A 17980-nucleotide genomic window follows, 5' to 3' on the forward strand; every position below is an offset into this window, starting at 1 on the left:
AAAAAAATTATATATTATGGAATATATATATGGAGATATATAGATATAGATATATAGATATATAGGTAATAGAATATTACTCAGCCATAAAAAAGAATATCTTACCATTTGTGACAACATGGAGGAACTCAGAGGATATTATGCCAACTGAAATAAGACAGAGAAAAACAAATATCATATGGCTTCACCTATATGTGGGATCTAAAAAATAAAACAAACAAAAGAACAGAAACAGAACCATACAGGGGTGCCTGGGTTGCTCAGTTGATTAAGCGTCTGACTCTTGATTTTGGCTCAGATCATGATCCCAGGGTGGTATGATAGATCCCCCTGTTAGGTTCTGTGCTCAGTGTGGAGTCTGCTTGAGAGTCTCTTTGTCCTTCTTTCTCTCTGCCATCCCCCTGCACACAGGGATGGAAAGTACAACATGGAGACTATAGTCAATAATACTGTAATAACATTGTACGGTGACAAACGGTAATTATACAACATAGCTTAATGTATAGAATTGTCAAATAACTTTGTAGTATCCCTGAACTAATTTAACATTGTATATTATCTATACTTCAATTAAAAAATGAATAATAATAATAATAGTATAATTAAACTTTCTAAGACTTTTTTTATTTTTTTGTTTTGTTTTATTAAGTTCAATTAGCCAACATATAATACATCATTAGTTTTTGATGTAGTGTTCAATGATTAGTTGCATATTATACTCAGTGCTGATTACATGCCCTCCTTAATACCCACCACCCTGTTACCCCATCCTCCCCTTCTGAAATCCTCAGTTTGTTTCCTGGAGTCCAGAGTCTTTCATGGTTTCTCTTCCTCTCTAGACCTTTTTAAAAATAATTTATGTAAATAAATAAAACCTTTAAAAAATAAAATAATTTATGTTCAAAGACATATACCTCAATAAATACATTAACTAAATATAAATATTTTGATTTAAAAATTAAAATAGAAACTCTACCCTTATCCTGTCAAAAAAAAACAATCAAGCAATTAAAAACAAATCAAAAACACTTTACTTTTATTCTGGGTCGTCTCTCCATGCTTCAGTTCCCTAATCTGTAAGAAAAGTAAGGTTAATAATAGCTCCTACATCATTAGGTTATTATAAACAATAAATTAGTGGCAGGCAAAACACTTAAAATGCTGCCAGGCACCTGGCAAGCACTAAATAAGTGTTAGTTACTACTCTATCTAGTACCTTATCTTAAGAAGCTGTCTACATTTTTGGTCTCTGCACCTCTACACACTCTTTAAAACAAAATCAAATAACATTACAACCCATACAAAACCTCTCTAAAGTCTTCCCATTGCAGGTGGAAATTTTAATCCCTTCCCATGTAGTCTATAATGCCCTTTGTGATCTGGCCCTTCATTGTCTCATATTCTCTCTTAATGTTTCCGTTTTGGTCAGTCACTATGCCTCAGATGAAATTACTTCTTTTCTCTCCCTCCAACATTCCAAAATCATTTCTGTCTTTGTAAATTGTTATCTTCTATTCCTTCTTGCCCCAGAACATCATAAAATGACACTCATGTCTGTTTTTTCACTAATGAATCCCCAACACCCAAGATAATGTCCAGTGCATACTAAGTACTCAAAAAAGTTTTTGCAGACATCAAGAATTATTTAATGAAAAAAAAAATAAAATAAAATAAGAAGAATTAATTAATGAAAATTCTGTCCTAATCTGGCTTCCTTCCATATCATGCTAATAAAGCTGCTCCATGTTTGCAAATCCAGTAGGTACATCTCTCCACACACATTATTCTATTTTCCCTGTTAGCCTACAATTCAATCCATAAAACTCTTTTGTGAAGCCACCCTTTCCTGATTTATCTCCAATCCTCATCTCACAGTGTTCTCTCCTATTAAGTATTCTTTGCAGATTCTTCATCTGCTAGATACCTAAATTTTTAGTGCACCATGGCTGGATCCTAGGAATTCTGTCTCCCTGTGTGACCCTTGTAATCTATGCCAAACCCGACAAGTTGCTTCAGTGAACATGAACAATGTTCATGCCATGAACAAATCACTTAGAGGGTGAAGAAGAAACTCTGGCTTTTTCCTTCCCGAATGGAATTCCAGGTTAGACACCAGAATCTTCAGAAGATGTGAGATGATTTCTTCATGTGCAAGATGGAAGACAGGGAAATCCCATACCGAGTCATGGCCTTGCCTTCGGGGCTTTGTGATATTCTCAGGCCCTGGTTGTCTGTCCTTCTAGCCTGAATATTGCTTCTTTTCTCTGCCCAGGCTTGTTGGTTGCTCTTCCCCTGATCTTTCACTCGCCCACTCCCAGTGCCTTTGTTCTCATACTACACCCTCTCATTCCTCTTATTTGTAACATCTGTCACGTGCTCTCGGCAGGCACACACAGGCTGGGTAGGACAACAAGTCAATCGTGCGTGAGAAGAGGAAGAACAATTAACATTTGTACATTTTATCACATGGTCACAAATCACCTCCCTGAATGACCTTGATATATTCTTTTAGTCATTCATCTGCCACTTTCTCATGCTACCCTCCAAAAGTCAATGCCCTCTTCTGGCAGAAGTTAGTCAAAGATACTAGACTTGCCACAAGAGCCTTACCGTGTCAAAAATCAAAAGAAAGGACCAACAGAAACAAGCTACAGTACGTTCATTACAGTACGTTCATTTCTCACGGTCTTTTTCTGGCCAATTCAATCACTATTTAATCTGTATAAATCAGGTCCATGTTTGGAAAAGGGCATCACCTAACAACACAGAAAGGGGATTAAAGACCATACCTCCGGACAAAAATATTTGACTAGACATTTATAGGCAGAGAACTCTACAGCTTTAAAGCTTGCCAACATTTTTGCTTGGTAATAGATGTATTTTTCTCTTTGACTGATATCATTCCTTTGTTAGCAGAACCAACAAATAAAAATGGTAGCGGGAGCCAATCTAGTTATTCTTAGTTTAGGCACTTGCCTGTGCTGATGTACCTCTCATAATTAGGAAGTTGATCACTGATGAGGGAAGATATGTCTTCACCAAGAGAGACTAATCTGTCCACACCCTCAGAATTTACAATTCTAGAAAATAATGGATAACACTTTAAAAAATTATGGCCTAAACTATTTTATTTTCTATAGAATTGCTGTTCATCATTTGTTCCAACTAATTCAAAACTACCCCAGAAAGAAATGCTAAATTATTTGGCAAGTTCTCTGTGCACCTAGCTTACATCCTGGAATCAAGGCTATAGCTCAGGAAGTTGACTGATTTATTTCCCTCCTACTTTAGCACAGGGCACAGGGAAGGGCTGTTTTGTGGTTTCTTTTTCCAGAAGTATCATGCAGGGTCATGCTGTACCAGGTTCCTAAGAGAAAACCAAGGTCAATATATACACAGGAGATAAACCACATAACCCCTTAGGAAAAAATAAAAAGAAAATGGAAGAAGCAATAGGCCATATCTTTAGAAAGATTTATGGAAGATGGAAACTGGATGGAGTGGTAACTGGCTTAGGTCAACAGAGGAAAATGAACTCTAATTACCTGTAGTGAGGGCCACGAAGAAAAGCAAACTTGTTTACGCCACACATTGAAGTTGTTGGTTTTAGTCAGTCTTCCCCAACAAGTTTATAACCTTCTCCTTGAGGACAGGATGGAATCTATCTTCATTCTAGAACCTGATAACACGCTTGGCTGATAATAGGGGCTCAACAAACATCTGTGAATAAAAAGAGTAAACACACTCAGTAATGTGTTAATATATCTACTGAAAAACTTATTTACTTAATTCAGTGTTTAAAATCAAGTTCTATGCTCAAGATTTTCCTTGCAGAGCTAGTTTAACATTACAGCTTTATTACTTATTATTTAGACAGAAGTCATAAAACAAACAAGCAATAGGCAATAAAGAGCTAGTGTTGGCATAGCGCAACATTATAGTAGTTTTCTTTTGCCACTAAAATAAATTACCAAAAACTTAGTGGCTTAAAACAAAACAAAGGCCTTATCTTATAGTTCTGGAGGTCAGAAGTTCAAACTGCATCACACTGATTTAAAACTGAGTAATGTATAGGATTGTTGAATCACCATGTTGTATCCCTGAAACTAATATGATGTGGTATGTTAACTATATTTCCATAACAAAAAAAATATTTTTTAAAGAAAAAAGAAAAAACCAAGTTGTCAATAAGACTGTGTTCCTTTCTGGAGGCTCTAAGAGAGAATTCATTTCCTGCCTCTTCCACCTTCTAGAGGCCACCCACATTTTCTGGTAAATAACCACCTTCTTCTGCCTTCAAAGTTAGCAACAGTGGGATGTGTCCTTCTCACAGTACGTCTCTTTGACCCTTGGTCTATCACATCTCTCTCTGACCTAGCTAGGACAGTTTCTCACCTTTCAAAAACATGTGATTAGATTGGACCCACCTGGATAATCCAGAATAACCTCCTCATGTCAAAATCCCTTTTTTATATACAAACTAATGTAATTCACAGTTCCCAGATTAAGAGATGGACATCTTTGAGAAGTTATTATTTTGCCCATCACAAATGTCCTCCAGTCAAGTACCATTAGGCTATATCAGATAAATGTCCTCATTACCTCTCAGAAGGTCCTGCTCCCCTGCAGCAAATTCAGCATCAGCCATGCTCAGCCTGGGAGGGAAATCCCTCCATTAACTAAATCAAAAAACACCAACTCAGGGTAAGCCCCCAAATGCCCCCTGTCCTAATAAGGCTTGACCTAGCTATAGTCATGGTTCTCACAAAGGTCACATGACTGACTACTTGCATCCAGGTGTGTCAGGCTGACCCGTTTTTATTTTTCAGGGAGGCAAAGATGCTAACCATGCAGAACCATGCATCTACTGAAATACATTGAAAACTGAAAAAGAAAAAAAATGTAAATTAGCCCTCAGAAAAAATTCTTTCAGTTCATGTTTCATCGAAATTGTATCTTTCCATGCTAAAGGTCATTCAGCATCTAGTTTTTTTTATATGAAGGTTTTCTTTTCAATTTAGTGGTGGTTCTTTTTCTCATTTTCCCACTTTGCTTTTCTCTTCTCCTGCCATTCAGAACAGGCTCATGGACTTTCTTTTCTGTCTTCCACAGTTACTGCATAGTATTTCTCTCAATCCAAACATTCCTGAGAGTGAATCCATCTTCCCCAACGAACTGGTCTTCCTGTGAATTCCTCGGCTTCTGAGTTTCACAGCACCTGCTCTCATTAAATTGTGTTTAAACAAGCACTAATTGGCTGAGTTATCACTACCATTCCCGCACCATGACTCCAACAGTCAAGAGAGTGCCCAAAACATTTATCAGCATGAACCTCTGAAGAAAGGACAGCAGTTTTTTTTTTCAGATGGCTATAGGTTTCACTTGAGATTTCATTGTTTCTTTCAACCAAGAGGTTATTTTTCTGACTCTCTGAGAATTTGAAAGTAGGAAGACTGAAAGAACTCATATTAGATTTTTCACCTACAGGCTGTGCTGTGGCCCACCCTTCTGTGAAACTGATCTTTTATTAGCCATAAATCAGTAAATTGACATGTCCAGGAGGAAAGGAGATGTGTGATTTGAGAATAAGCTAAAGCACTGTATTTGTTGTACTAATTCCCCAGGTAATGAGAATTATGAAATGCTGCCAGTTGGAAATTTCCATTTCTCAGCATTTGGGAAAGATGGGAAATAGAAGATAAATCCTCCTACCAGGAAGTTTTGTTAGGGAAGTTTTATTAATTTGTTTAATTAGAATTCCAAATTATCACAGAAATCAGACATTAAGTGATGGTCTCCATAGATGCTAAAACTTCATAGCTCACTTTAGTGCATAAGCCTACTCTCCTTAGCTACAACTAGAGATTCACTCTTCCTTCCCCCAGCAGACACACAAAACCTGGGTATTCCTGTGTTCAGTCTCCCAGGCTTTCTGGGGCATCATTGCAAATTATACCTTCAATCACCTCCCACATCTGTGTTAGCCAAATCTTCACCAGGTAACTGACACACTCTTTCCACTAAGCCCTGGTGGTGGCCAGGATAACCCTCTCCAAGCCCCACACCCTATCAATGTCTGTTCCTTTTACTAATACTGACTTAGTTTGATTGTTACTTAGCTTTGATTATTCAGGTTTTTATGTTTTTCCTCTCCAGGAACTGGAAGGGCACAGGTCAACTTTTGCTTGCCATTCTTTCCCTCCACTGGAGGTCCTCATTACCTACATTCCTTTCATTGTACCCATCAGAAAGGTAGCATTCATAATTCCCTTCACTGAAGGTCATAGCGTTCATTCTCCTCCTCCAGCATCTCACCCAATAATGTGTCTTCCTTCTATGTTTTTGTCAGTAAATTTCTGTCCTATCTTGAGGCTTCTTTTTGACCCACATTCTCCTATTTCTATCCCATTTCCTGTATTTCTGCCTGTGACCTTATGCAAGTGTTACAGTAGCACTACGCAATAAATAATAATAGGCACACAATCCATGCTAAGACATATAAGGGTTCCGTTGCTGTAAGTGCTGCTAGTTATATAAGAGGATAAGTGCACAGAAGGCTATTACCTTCACTTCTGGGTAACAAGTAGAGTTAATCAGTATCTTCTTACACATCATTGGTGTGCAATAACAAAACAATATCACAAATAGTGAATAAGGCAATGCCTTCGTAAGTCTACTGAAATACAGATCTAAAAATCTATAAAACTTATCATAAATATCACCACATTTTTATTCATTAGAGATTTCTGTCTTGAAGCCTTTAGCATGAGTCATAAAACCAAAACAAATTTTAAAGTAAAAGAAAATTGTTTTTTTAAAAAAAAGACAAATCATATCTTCTCACAAAATTTCTAGGAAACAAGTGGTTGGTAACCAGCAGTACTATACTGCATGTAGTGAGCTCTCAGTAAATGACTCTTGAATGGATGGATGCATTAATGATCTCACGGTGTGGGAAGAGAATAATGAAGCTTATTTTCATACATTGCAGCTGAAAGTTCATCTGTTACTTCAAAGTCAGAATGTATATGCTGTTTCTTGAGTAAGTGCCTAGCACTTTGAAAAAAAATAAGTAACTGAATGTAGAGCAAGGTAAAACCCAGTGGTGATGACACATCTCCATGCTGTTTGGCTTCATTCTTCTCCTGCCTGTCATAGTTCCCAACCTTCCTGTCCAAACTCATTCTGTCTTCCTTATTGACACTATTGTTCGTAGTCAAGGTATCTGCAAGGACAAGCAAGCAGCAGGGGAAGATAACACAGTGTATTCATTCTTCTCGAAGACAGCTCGCAGCCAGTCCTTCTTTCGCCTGCGAGAACTCTACCAAATAACAACTCTCTCCAGCCTGCCTTTGGAAACCTTTTCCCTTCTTAGGGAAAAAGATAACCTCATGATGAATGGCATGCCAAGGAGTATTATCTGGGGTATTTATTGTGGGCTAACAGTCCGTTTTTCAACTTTATAAATTCTCTCATCCTCAGAGAAGTAGAGCAAAGCTGGGACTCAAAGACTTGAGACTCTGTAGCTTAACTCAAGGATTGGCCCTGATCTAGGGAGGCGGTTCTGAATTTGGTAAATTCTGGATCATTCCCCTTCCTGGTTAAACAAAGTGTCTGTTCACCACAGCTGTCCAGGGACTTGAACCTGCTCTTTAGAAAATACAGCAAATACAGCTTGACCCATGATCCCAAATTCAAACAAATCAGTCATACTTTTGGATTCAAAAACCTCTGTGTTCATGAGAATAAGAATGACAATATAAATGACAATATAGCATTAGATGACACCCCTCTTTGCTCCACACTGTATCCAGGTGAGACCTAGATTCACATCAGACACTTGGTATATGGTATGGAACACTAGTTTTTACAATATGGATCCCACAGCACTTATTGCTTCACCATGCACCTTAAGGATAAGAACATGGCAGGAGAATTTGACACCAGCTCACTTCTTCCTCAGTCAATATGTATGTAGTGCTATGGCTATAGCCCCCATTTGCCTTCCAATTCAACCACTGACTCTAATAATGTGGGAAAGATAAACAGACATTTTCCATAAAATGCCAGGTTTTCTTTTTCAGTTTAGCTATAGCATCACCATCAGTTCTAGCTCATCCAAGAACTAAAAACTAGAATGTTTCTATAGTCTTTGAGCACTGGCAAAGAAATATTAATAGAGTCTGAAAAGACAGAATTTACAATTGCTAATTACAGTTTCACATAATTTGGTTGCACCCTTAGAAGATTATAGTAGGGAAAGATAATAGGTCCAGTGATCAAAGTGAAATTGCCAGGATTTAATTTGGAGGGGACCAAGGCTCAAGGACTCCCACTGATCTGGGAGGTGAGATGCTCAATGTACAAAGCACCCGCTTCTCCTTCTCATCTCATCACACCACTAAAGCTCCCAGGATTGTGCATTGGCCTCTTTGGCCATGAGCAATTCACCAGCCCAAGTTCTGCTAGTTTCTCCTCATCTGGAAAGAAAGCTACCCACAGAGCCTGGCACATAGTACATTTCAAAAGGATGGAGTTTGCTCCAGGAGACTTATCTTCATGCCAAGCTAGGAACACCCACGTATAATTATGTTTCCACACTAGCACTTTGCCCCAGTATCTCCTTGTCCTCTGACTTCTAACCTTCAAATCTGGTGTAGCTGCTTGTGAACACAGGTGGTAGATTTTTCTGTCTCTGCCACAACTGGAGCAGTCAGTAGAACAAATCTGACCTAGTGTGTTATTGTTCATGGAAAGCAACCATACATCTCTGAAGACAAAATTTTTAAGCCATTTTCTAATAACTGGATAAACTGAATAAAGGGAGGAAGAGGATCATCCTTTCTTAGATCAACATGAGATTAATCCTCCTAATGATTTTGGTAAATGCTCCATCTTTGTGTAGTAGTGTCACACATTATGTGATGATGATGGGAAAGAAGTAAAAATAATACCACATTCCTCTAGTTTGCAAGTGGTACCCCAGGGTTCTCTTTCATACTCTATGCCTAGATCTCTGTGGTCAAATAATTATTTTTTAATCCCATTCTTTAATGTAAGGACATTCAGCTCTAGCAATACTTTAAAGATAAATTCATATTTGCAAATATATTTAGTTCTTCAATGGTTTTCTCCATACAAGACCATATCAGAGAAGTTCTACTAGAATTAAATGCATTCAGAAATATACCATAATTCACTCAGCACTCAAATTAGTGTTTACAATGGAGATATTTACTTCCAAACCCTTTTCTTAAATTCTACTTTGGAAGACACCCTGTCACCAAATCCTTCCCCTTCTCATGTACCTACTGGCACACCACCTGGACTTAAGAGATATATGGAGAGAGCTCAGCCTCTGAGAATGAAGTTCCCACATTCTCAGGAGACTGAGAATGCAAACCAAAATTACCAAGATTCTTGTGGGTACTACTGTGGTGATCTCATGATGGCCCAAAGGGGGCAGAGAGCTGGGTCCCTGAGACTCCAATTTCTCACTTCCTAAAATAGCTACTAACTAAATGGGATCAAAGAGGATAAGGCAGAAGTGAGGAGTGGCCAGGAATTGCTAAGGTAGGGTTGCCAGAATGTTTCTAGATACCTCAAACAATGGTCCTGGCAGTAATTGCTGGGTTATTACCAGAGGATGCTGTATCACATACTGCTGGTCATAAAGAATTTTCTATTTACTGTGATGTATTTATTCCCAGAGAATCCTTAGTATGCTCTAACCAAATAAGTACTTTCATACTAGATATTTCCTTTTATTGATATCAGCCCTTCAGAATTTCAATCAATACTTTTTAAACACAATTTTTATGTAAATAAATCTTGTTTTCTCTACCATCTTCCTGACAATGATACAGTTATACAGTTTGACCTGAGAGACAAATTATACAGTTTGACCCTGGTTTCTCTCAGCCCAGATCTGTCACTAGTTAACCAAATGATAGGCAAGTTATTGAACCATTCCTTTTGTGTCCTCACCTATTAAATGAGGTGTTTGGATTAGAATAGTCTAAATTTCCTGTCAGTGCTAAAGTTGTACATTCTTAACATTCTTAATTTGGCTTATTGATTGAGTTCATAGATTGTCTAATGTTATTTGAGGTGTACTGGGGTCACACACACCACAAAAAAATTTAATATCTTATCTTCTTATCTTCGAGGAGTGTAAAATCTAAGTAATTACAATCATTAGACTATTATTTCTTTAAAAGCTTGGACTAGGCTGAGTTCATTTCTATGCCCCCATTGTGTAACACCCAACAAACCTTAGAGGAGTATGTGTTGAATGAATCAATAACACACAAATGCACATACCTGAAGCCAACACCTGTTAGGGGATAAGGAACATAACATGGATAGTAAGAGAAGATGAAGTTCAGAAAAACAGAAACCAGAATCCAAGGGAAGCATTGAACCGCAAGGTATACCAGCATCTGAGTTTGTGAGAATTCCAAAGACATGAGAACTTCAAACACTAAGAGTTTGGAAAATGAAGAGACAGGTAATTACATAACCTGGGATAGTAGAGAAATTTCCCTAGAGTGATACAACTGACCAGAAACCAAAATGGGGGTGGAATTTGGATAGTTAGAAGAGAAGATAGAAAGTTGTAAGCAGGTGAATAACATAAAGAATTTATTTTAAAGAGAAATAAACTTAAAATGTCTAAGGGTAGAAATGCTCAGACTGACCAATAAATAAATAAGATTTTATACTAGAAAGTCTATCCATTATTCAACAAATATTTATAAATATATACATCGATATAAATATTGAACACATACTTTGTACCAGTTATGGTTCTAAGAATTGGGGAGAAAGCAGTAAACAAAACAAGCAAAATATCCTGACCTTGTGAAGCTTACATTCTTGTTGGGGGAAACATATAATGATCAAATAAGTACAAAATGTGTCAGGCAGGAATAAATACTATGGGATAAATACATCAGGAAAGGAAGATAGATAAGCTGCCAGGAAAGTTCTCAGTGCTGGTTAAAGAAATGAGAAAAATAACTTCTCCTTGGTCCCATAGCCCTGCATCTCCTCAAATTTCTCTCATTTGTCTAACTCAAATCCAGCTTGCTCTAGCATAACCCCATTTCTGTCTTCCACTCTCACATTTTATTTGTCATTAGCTCAACAGAGACCAAGAGTTTATCTGAAATTTGTACCAAGCTACTTAACTGAGGTCTCTAGTTCAATTCTTAGACCCAGCTTTGGTGGAAAAGTGACCCAGCTCAATATGAACTTTGAGAAACTGACATTGGTGAGTTGACAGCTGTCTTTATAACATGCTCCATCTCCTCCTTATCAAACCTTCCTTTCTGTGGGCCACCAAGGACCCAGTTTCTCCCCAACCTGCTATGAAAGATAAGGTTCAGTTTGAAGGTTATACTAGAGCAGACTGGGCTAGGAGGCTTTGCTTTGTCTTGTATACTACGGAAAGCAACAGAAGGTTACATACTAGAAATGATGTTTGGAGGGGATATTCTTAGCAGTAGGAAGAGAAGAGGCTATTATTTAAGAACAGGAGGCTTGGAGAACAGCAGTGAAAATCAAAGGAAGAGAAAACAAAGTAATTAACTATTTAGAAGAAAATTAAATAGGATAAGGTAATGAATGTGTATTATTGAAAGATAAGAAACTATTCAAGGATTAGAAATACAGAAGTGGGAGTAAATTGGGCAAGTTTCAAAGGAAAATAAGTTTGGTGTGGGATGTGGTGATTTCTGAATGATTTCATAATGATGAAGATATCTAAGGAGGCAGTTAAAAATGAGTCTCTGAGCTCAGATGAAAATCTGGGACTGGACAAATAGAGGCACGTGTTATCTACAGAAAGTTGGAATCAAAATAAACCTGTTCTCACAATGGCCACAGTCGCCAAACTGTGGAAAGAACCAAGATGCCCTTCAATGGACGAATGGATAAGGAAGATGTGGTCCATATATACTATGTAGTATTATGCCTCTGTCAGAAAGGATGAATACCCAACTTTTGTAGCAACATGGATGGGACTGGAAGAGATTATGCTGAGTGAAATAAGTCAAGCAGAGAGATTCAATTATCATATGGTGTCACTTATTTGTGGAGCATAACAAATAACACGGAGGACATAGGGAGATGGAGAGGAGATGAAAGTTGAGGGAAAGTGGAAGGGGAGGTGAACCATGAGAGACTATGGAGTCTGAAAAACAATCTGAGGGGTTTAAAGGGGTGGGAGGTGGGAGGTTGGGGGAGCCAGGTGGTGGGTATTAAGGAGGGCATGTATTGCATAGAGCACTGGGTGTGGTGCAAAAACAATGAATTCTGTTATGCTGAAAAGAAATTTAAAAAAATAATAAAAATAAACCTGTTCTCAATAGTTGCTGGGAGAACATTAAATAGGTGATGGGGATTAAGGAGTGTATGTGTCCTGATGAGTACTAGGTGACAAATGGAATTGTTGCAAGACTATGGGGGCTCCTGGGTGGCTCGGTTGGTTTTGGCTCAGGTTATAATCTTGGGGTCCTGGGATCAAGCCCCATGCCAGCCCTGCACCAGGGTCTGTGCTCTGTGGGGGATCTGCCTCAGGATTCTTTTTCCCTTTACCCCCCACCTTTCCCAAATAAATAAACCTTTTTTTTTTTAATTAAAAAGAAAGACTAGGGGCGCCTGGGTGGCTCAGTGGGTTAAAGCCTCTGCCTTCGGCTCAGGTCATGATCCCAGGGTCCTGGGATCGAGCCCCACATCGGGCTCTCTGCTCCGCGGGGAGCCTGCTTCCTCCTCTCTCTCTGCCTGCCTCTCTGCCTAGTTGTGATTTCTCTCTGTCAAATAAATAAAATAAAAAAAAAGACTATATTGTCTACTAGAAACTAATATAACACTATATGTTAACTAAATGGAATTAAATAAAAACTTTAAAATAAATAAATAAATAAATTTAGGGATTCTTATATCCAATAAATAAATAAACAAACAAACCTATTCTCCAGGAAAGAAAGAGTGAATGGAAGGATAATAAAAGAGTTTTATTAGGGCTGGGTTTTAGAAAACATTTCTAGGTAAAAGACAAAAGATGGTGTATGGGACTCAGATTCCCACAGAGGAGTTTAGAGGAGAATTATACACATACCACTGGATTTGGCAAAAAGGCTACTGATTATCTGTCAAGGGGTAGAAACCCCATTTGTCCTCATTCTCTTATATTAAAAATAGACACAGTAGCAAAATCTTGAACCCAAAGAAAGTACAGTACTTTGTAAGGCAACCCTCAGACACTTCCCAAATGTCTATTAATTAAGAGGCATAAACAGGTTACTTGAAAACTGGCCCTAGCAAGGCTCAGAGGCCAGCTTGCTCATCTGCGCTTGTTCACCTAGAGCTGAAGGGACCACTAGTGGCTGCAGCCCAGGAACTGCTCCAGTGGGTGTTTGCCTCGGAAATCCAGGTAGCCTGCCTTAAGGTCCCCATGGTCACCACATTTGTTCTTTTGGGATTTAAGGGGATAGACTGGTTGATTAGGTGAGTTTTCTTTTGTTTTGTTTTTATGTTTTTTTCATAGAAAGCTTTCTCAACAGGCCCAGTAGAGCAATAAATAAGTATGAGTCACCTATGTCCCAGGACATGGGCAGCTCAGGTACAGAAAATTTCTAAACCACGAATGAGATTCAAGATGCCAGGAGACAGCTTTTACAGGCAGCCTCATATGAGGTCACTGAGTTAAGAACTATGATAGACCAAAGCTTAATCCCAGTGGGTCTAGGCAAGGTGTGACAACCAAGCGACTGAGGTAAACTGATATATGGAAAGATAGAAGTGATATGAGGAAAGACCACAAGGTGATTTTTAAGCAGTCCTCAAAGCATCTGGCACAGGCATCTTATGGTTAAGGGGCCAACTCCTAGCATATACTTTCTCCTGTGTGCAGAAATTTAAAAAAAAAAAAAGCCTGTCTTATTCAGTCTTTCTCCATATGTTCCTTGTATTCTACATTTCCTAACTGATCTTTTTGGCCCATCCTCCCTCACTTCAAAATGTGATGCTCCCTTCTACTTTTGAAGTTTCCCCTATTTCTGAAACACCCCCAACACAGTTCAGCCTTCCATCTATGACAGTGGTCAGATTCCCACAGGCCTTGGGTTGAATTCTAAATGCTGTTTTTGTCTCACATCTTCCTGTGATGAAACTGAAACCAGGTAGTTACCAATGACAAGCAGCTGACTATCAATAAATACCACCAAAAAGCAGCTAAGACACTCATCTCTGGGTCAGGCATGACCTTTGCAAGAGCAGTTATGAGGAAATGATATCCTGCCATAAGCATCAGGATCACCATTTCAATGCTACAGACAAATGGGGGCATCTCTATTAGAATAGCACCTCTTGAAAAAGGACCCACTTTGGACCTGTGCCAGCACAGCAAGATTAGCTATCTGGTTAAAAAGCAGACTCCAGCCTAAGTCACTAGCCAGACAATAGTTTAAGTCCCTGGAAACCACATCATGCACAATAAATCATCTTTTTCTTAAGGGTGCCCATTTCATGTTTCTGGTTTTTTGTTCACTTAAGAAATCTTTGAGTTTTCTCAACTCAGAACATGTCTAGATAAACTATTTCGTCTGGTTCACAGTTTACCTCTGCCTATCTCAGCATATGGACTATACTCAAGTAATGTTCTGGAATATTATTCCCCCCTTTGGGCAAGTAAACAATCTCAGACACAGGGAACTTCAAAACAGACCTAAGTATTCGATAACTGGCCAATGTATACAGAACTCAAGAAGTACTCAAGGGATGCATGGGTGGTTCAGTCAGTAAAGCTTCAGATTCAGGTCTCAGCTCAGGTCTTGATCTTAGGGTCATGAGTTTAAGCCCCGTGTTGGGCTCCATGCTGGGCTTGGAGCCTACTCAAAAAAAAAAAGTACTAAAAAATATTTTTAAATGCAGCTGAAGATTTAAAAAAAATAAATAAAACTCACTGAGCACACACTTTCATATTTCAGATCCAGAATAAAAGTGTGGGTTTCTCAGCCCACGTCTGCCTTTTCATGAAGAGCAAAATCTAGACAAAAGTCATGACTACATTAATATTCTGTGGTTAGAAGAAAAGCCAATGGCTATATGACCACAGGGTTCATCTGTTTGTTCAGTAAAATGTGCTGTAAATAAAAGTTTCTATAGTAGTTTGGTTAACAAAATTTAACAAATTTTAATTTGTTAAATTAATTTATAAAATTAACAAAGCTGAATTAACAAAATCCAAATTAGACCATGTAAATATCTGATCAGTCTTTTTAAAATCTGTTTGTATACACAAAGAAATCATGAAATGAGAAATTTTCTGGGTGTTCTAGAAGCTTACTGATAGCAGAAAGACCAAGAGCCATTTAGCCTGGCCCAGCAAAAAACAATGTGACCCATTCTGAACCATGGATGTTCAGGAGGATAACCCACATATTCTCCTACCCTCAACCCCACAATTATACCTTCATTTACTTACTTTTAGTGAATCACCTTGCCTCCTATTATATCAAGATGTTTAAACCCATCCTAAGATTTCTTATCTACTATTTAATTTCTACAGTTTGGTCCTACATTCATCCTCACATTTAAATCATAAATAGTCTTCTTGCTTCTAGTTCTCTCCACCTCCACTACTCCAATTTTCTATTTCAACCTAATCCACCTTACTAAATCCCAATTTCCATCATGGCACTCCTCTGCTTAAAAGCCTTCAAAGAACCTACGTGTCTCTCAACATAGACCTCTAATATGGACCCTGGCTATTTCCAACATAAATGTTCTCAACCTGGATAATTCCTTTGCATATCCTATACAAAGATTTTCTTCTCTTCTGTCTTGCTCCAAGGTTTCCAGAAAACAGAAACTGAAGCGAAGATTATTTAGGGGGTGCAATCCCAGGGTAAGAGCAGAGGAAAAGAGGAGTAAGGCAGGAAAATGTGGCAAGCAATGTGAGCATAACAACAATGGCCTCAACTTCACAATAAACTTGAAGAATCTCAGTCAGTCGCTTCGTAGGTCACCTGCTCAGCTACCCAGGATGTCTCCAGACAAGCTGATCAGAGATGCTACATTTCAGATGAGTCTTAAAGAAACAGAAAGAGTACTTTTCTGCCCAAACTCTTTCCAGCTCTTGTTTATCCTTTGGCCAAAACTAACTCTCCCATACTTATGGACCCTGTGGGAGTTGCTTAGGAAGCCAGAGGCTATGTTAACATGAAATAATATTTCATGCAAGTCTCAAAGTGGTGAGAGAAGCCAGAGACTCCATTCATGGAACTGGCCAGTCTCAGGTGATAGAACCTCATGGACAACAGAACTTGTCAGATGTTTGCAGCAGTAGCTGAAGCTGGAATAGACAAATTGAAGAAATGAAGGTCCTAGGAACACAGGAGACCAAGAAAATTTGCAGAGGTTTGTAAGCTCAGTATGTGGTCTCCCCATTAAGTCTACCCAGTGATGATTCGGTTTCTTGAATTCCTTGTTTGGTGCTTGATTAAATATTATTAGGTTGTGAAGGTTATTTAAAGGTGTGTGTGTGTGTGTGTGTGTGTGTGTGTGTGTGTGTGTGTGTTCTCCTTGATTAAATTTTAAGCTCGCTAATTGCAGATAACCAAGCCTGTATTTCCGCGTGTCCCCATCTCAACTGGCATAGTGTGGGTGTATAAATTCTATCCATCAGTACTTGTTTAGTGAAGGAAAGAGCAGAATAGCCAAGAGAACAGTAGATATAGGGGCCACATTAGTCTACATGAACAGCTTCTTTTCTTTTGGCTTCACTGACATAAAGTCTCAAGTTTGGATGAACCCCTAATGGACACATAAATCATTTCCTCATTGCCCCCTGTACTTGCATGTCATTTCCTACATAATGAAAGGTTAAAATTCTATAGCTTCACTCCAAAAACAACTTAGAATCAATTTGATATTATTAAAAATTTTAAAAAGGAAAGTGAACTCTTTACCCGTCCAAGAGGAAATTAGCTCAAAGTTAGATCTTTTTTTATTTGAGTATTCATCACTCAAATATTTTTTTTGTGACCAAATACTGAAATTCAAAAATGCAACATCCAAAAATGATTAAGAACATGGGCTATGGAGGCAGAGTTCTTGTTTCAAATCTTAGCTTTGCCACTTACTAGCTATATGACTTTGGGAGAGTAACTTAACTTTTCCACACCAGTTTCCTAATAGATAAAATGAAGATAATAATAGGACCTGCCCCAACGTGTTTTTATGAGCATTAAAAGAATGGGCATCTGTAATGTTGGAAAAATGGTTGTCTGAGACATGGCAAGCTGTATTTGTGTTTCCTTAATAAGTAAATGGATGGAGCTTGGAAAGGAAAGACAGAAACAAGCAAAATTATATATTGCTGAGAAATGGAAGGAATTTTAGGAACCAGCTATTCCAACTTTCTCTTTTTATACCTTCCTCAATAGCTCTGACTATAAGTAATATTACTAATTCCCTCCCCTACAATACCACAGCACTTGATTTGTATATAAACAATCTCGTTTGGTTGTTGGACTATGTGACTGCAAACTTGTTAAGGTCAGAGACTATAAGAGTAATGAGCACATTGCTGGTGAGGTATAAATGTGCAGTTTTTAATAAGTAAAGAAGGAGAAAATATACAAGGAAGAAGGGTGAGAAACCCCAGCTTGAAGTTAAAAGGTAACTAACTAGATCACATCTAGCCTACACTCCAAGTAAAGCATTTGTTTAGTTGGTAGAAAAATATGTGGGTCTCACCCAACATGCTGTTTTTTTGTTTCCTCATTCTTCTGCCTCCTCATCAGGTGTGGCTTATCATTTGGGACTCATGTTGCCTGTCTTACTTGCCCTGTTACCTCTGCTCTTCATTCTCCCTTTCCCTCGGACACCTACCTGGGTTCTTATCACCCATTCTACTTCCTAGGTTTGAGACTGCTCTAGAGAGAGGATACAATACCAAACCAAACATATC

General features: G+C 38.3%; 1 long non-coding RNA gene across 1 annotated transcript; it reads right to left on the reverse strand.

Annotated features, from left to right (window-relative positions):
- Positions 1-345: 345 nt before the first annotated feature.
- Positions 346-2291, reverse strand: LOC123939665. The gene is made up of 3 exons (XR_006817949.1): positions 2180-2291; positions 1035-1074; positions 346-401 (listed from the first exon to the last, which is right to left on the reverse strand). It is a non-coding gene; the product is annotated as an uncharacterized LOC123939665 (long non-coding RNA).
- Between the last annotated feature and the right edge of the window lie 15689 nt (positions 2292-17980).

This window comes from Meles meles, chromosome 4, assembly GCF_922984935.1.
Source record: "Meles meles chromosome 4, mMelMel3.1 paternal haplotype, whole genome shotgun sequence".
NCBI lineage: Eukaryota > Metazoa > Chordata > Mammalia > Carnivora > Mustelidae > Meles > Meles meles.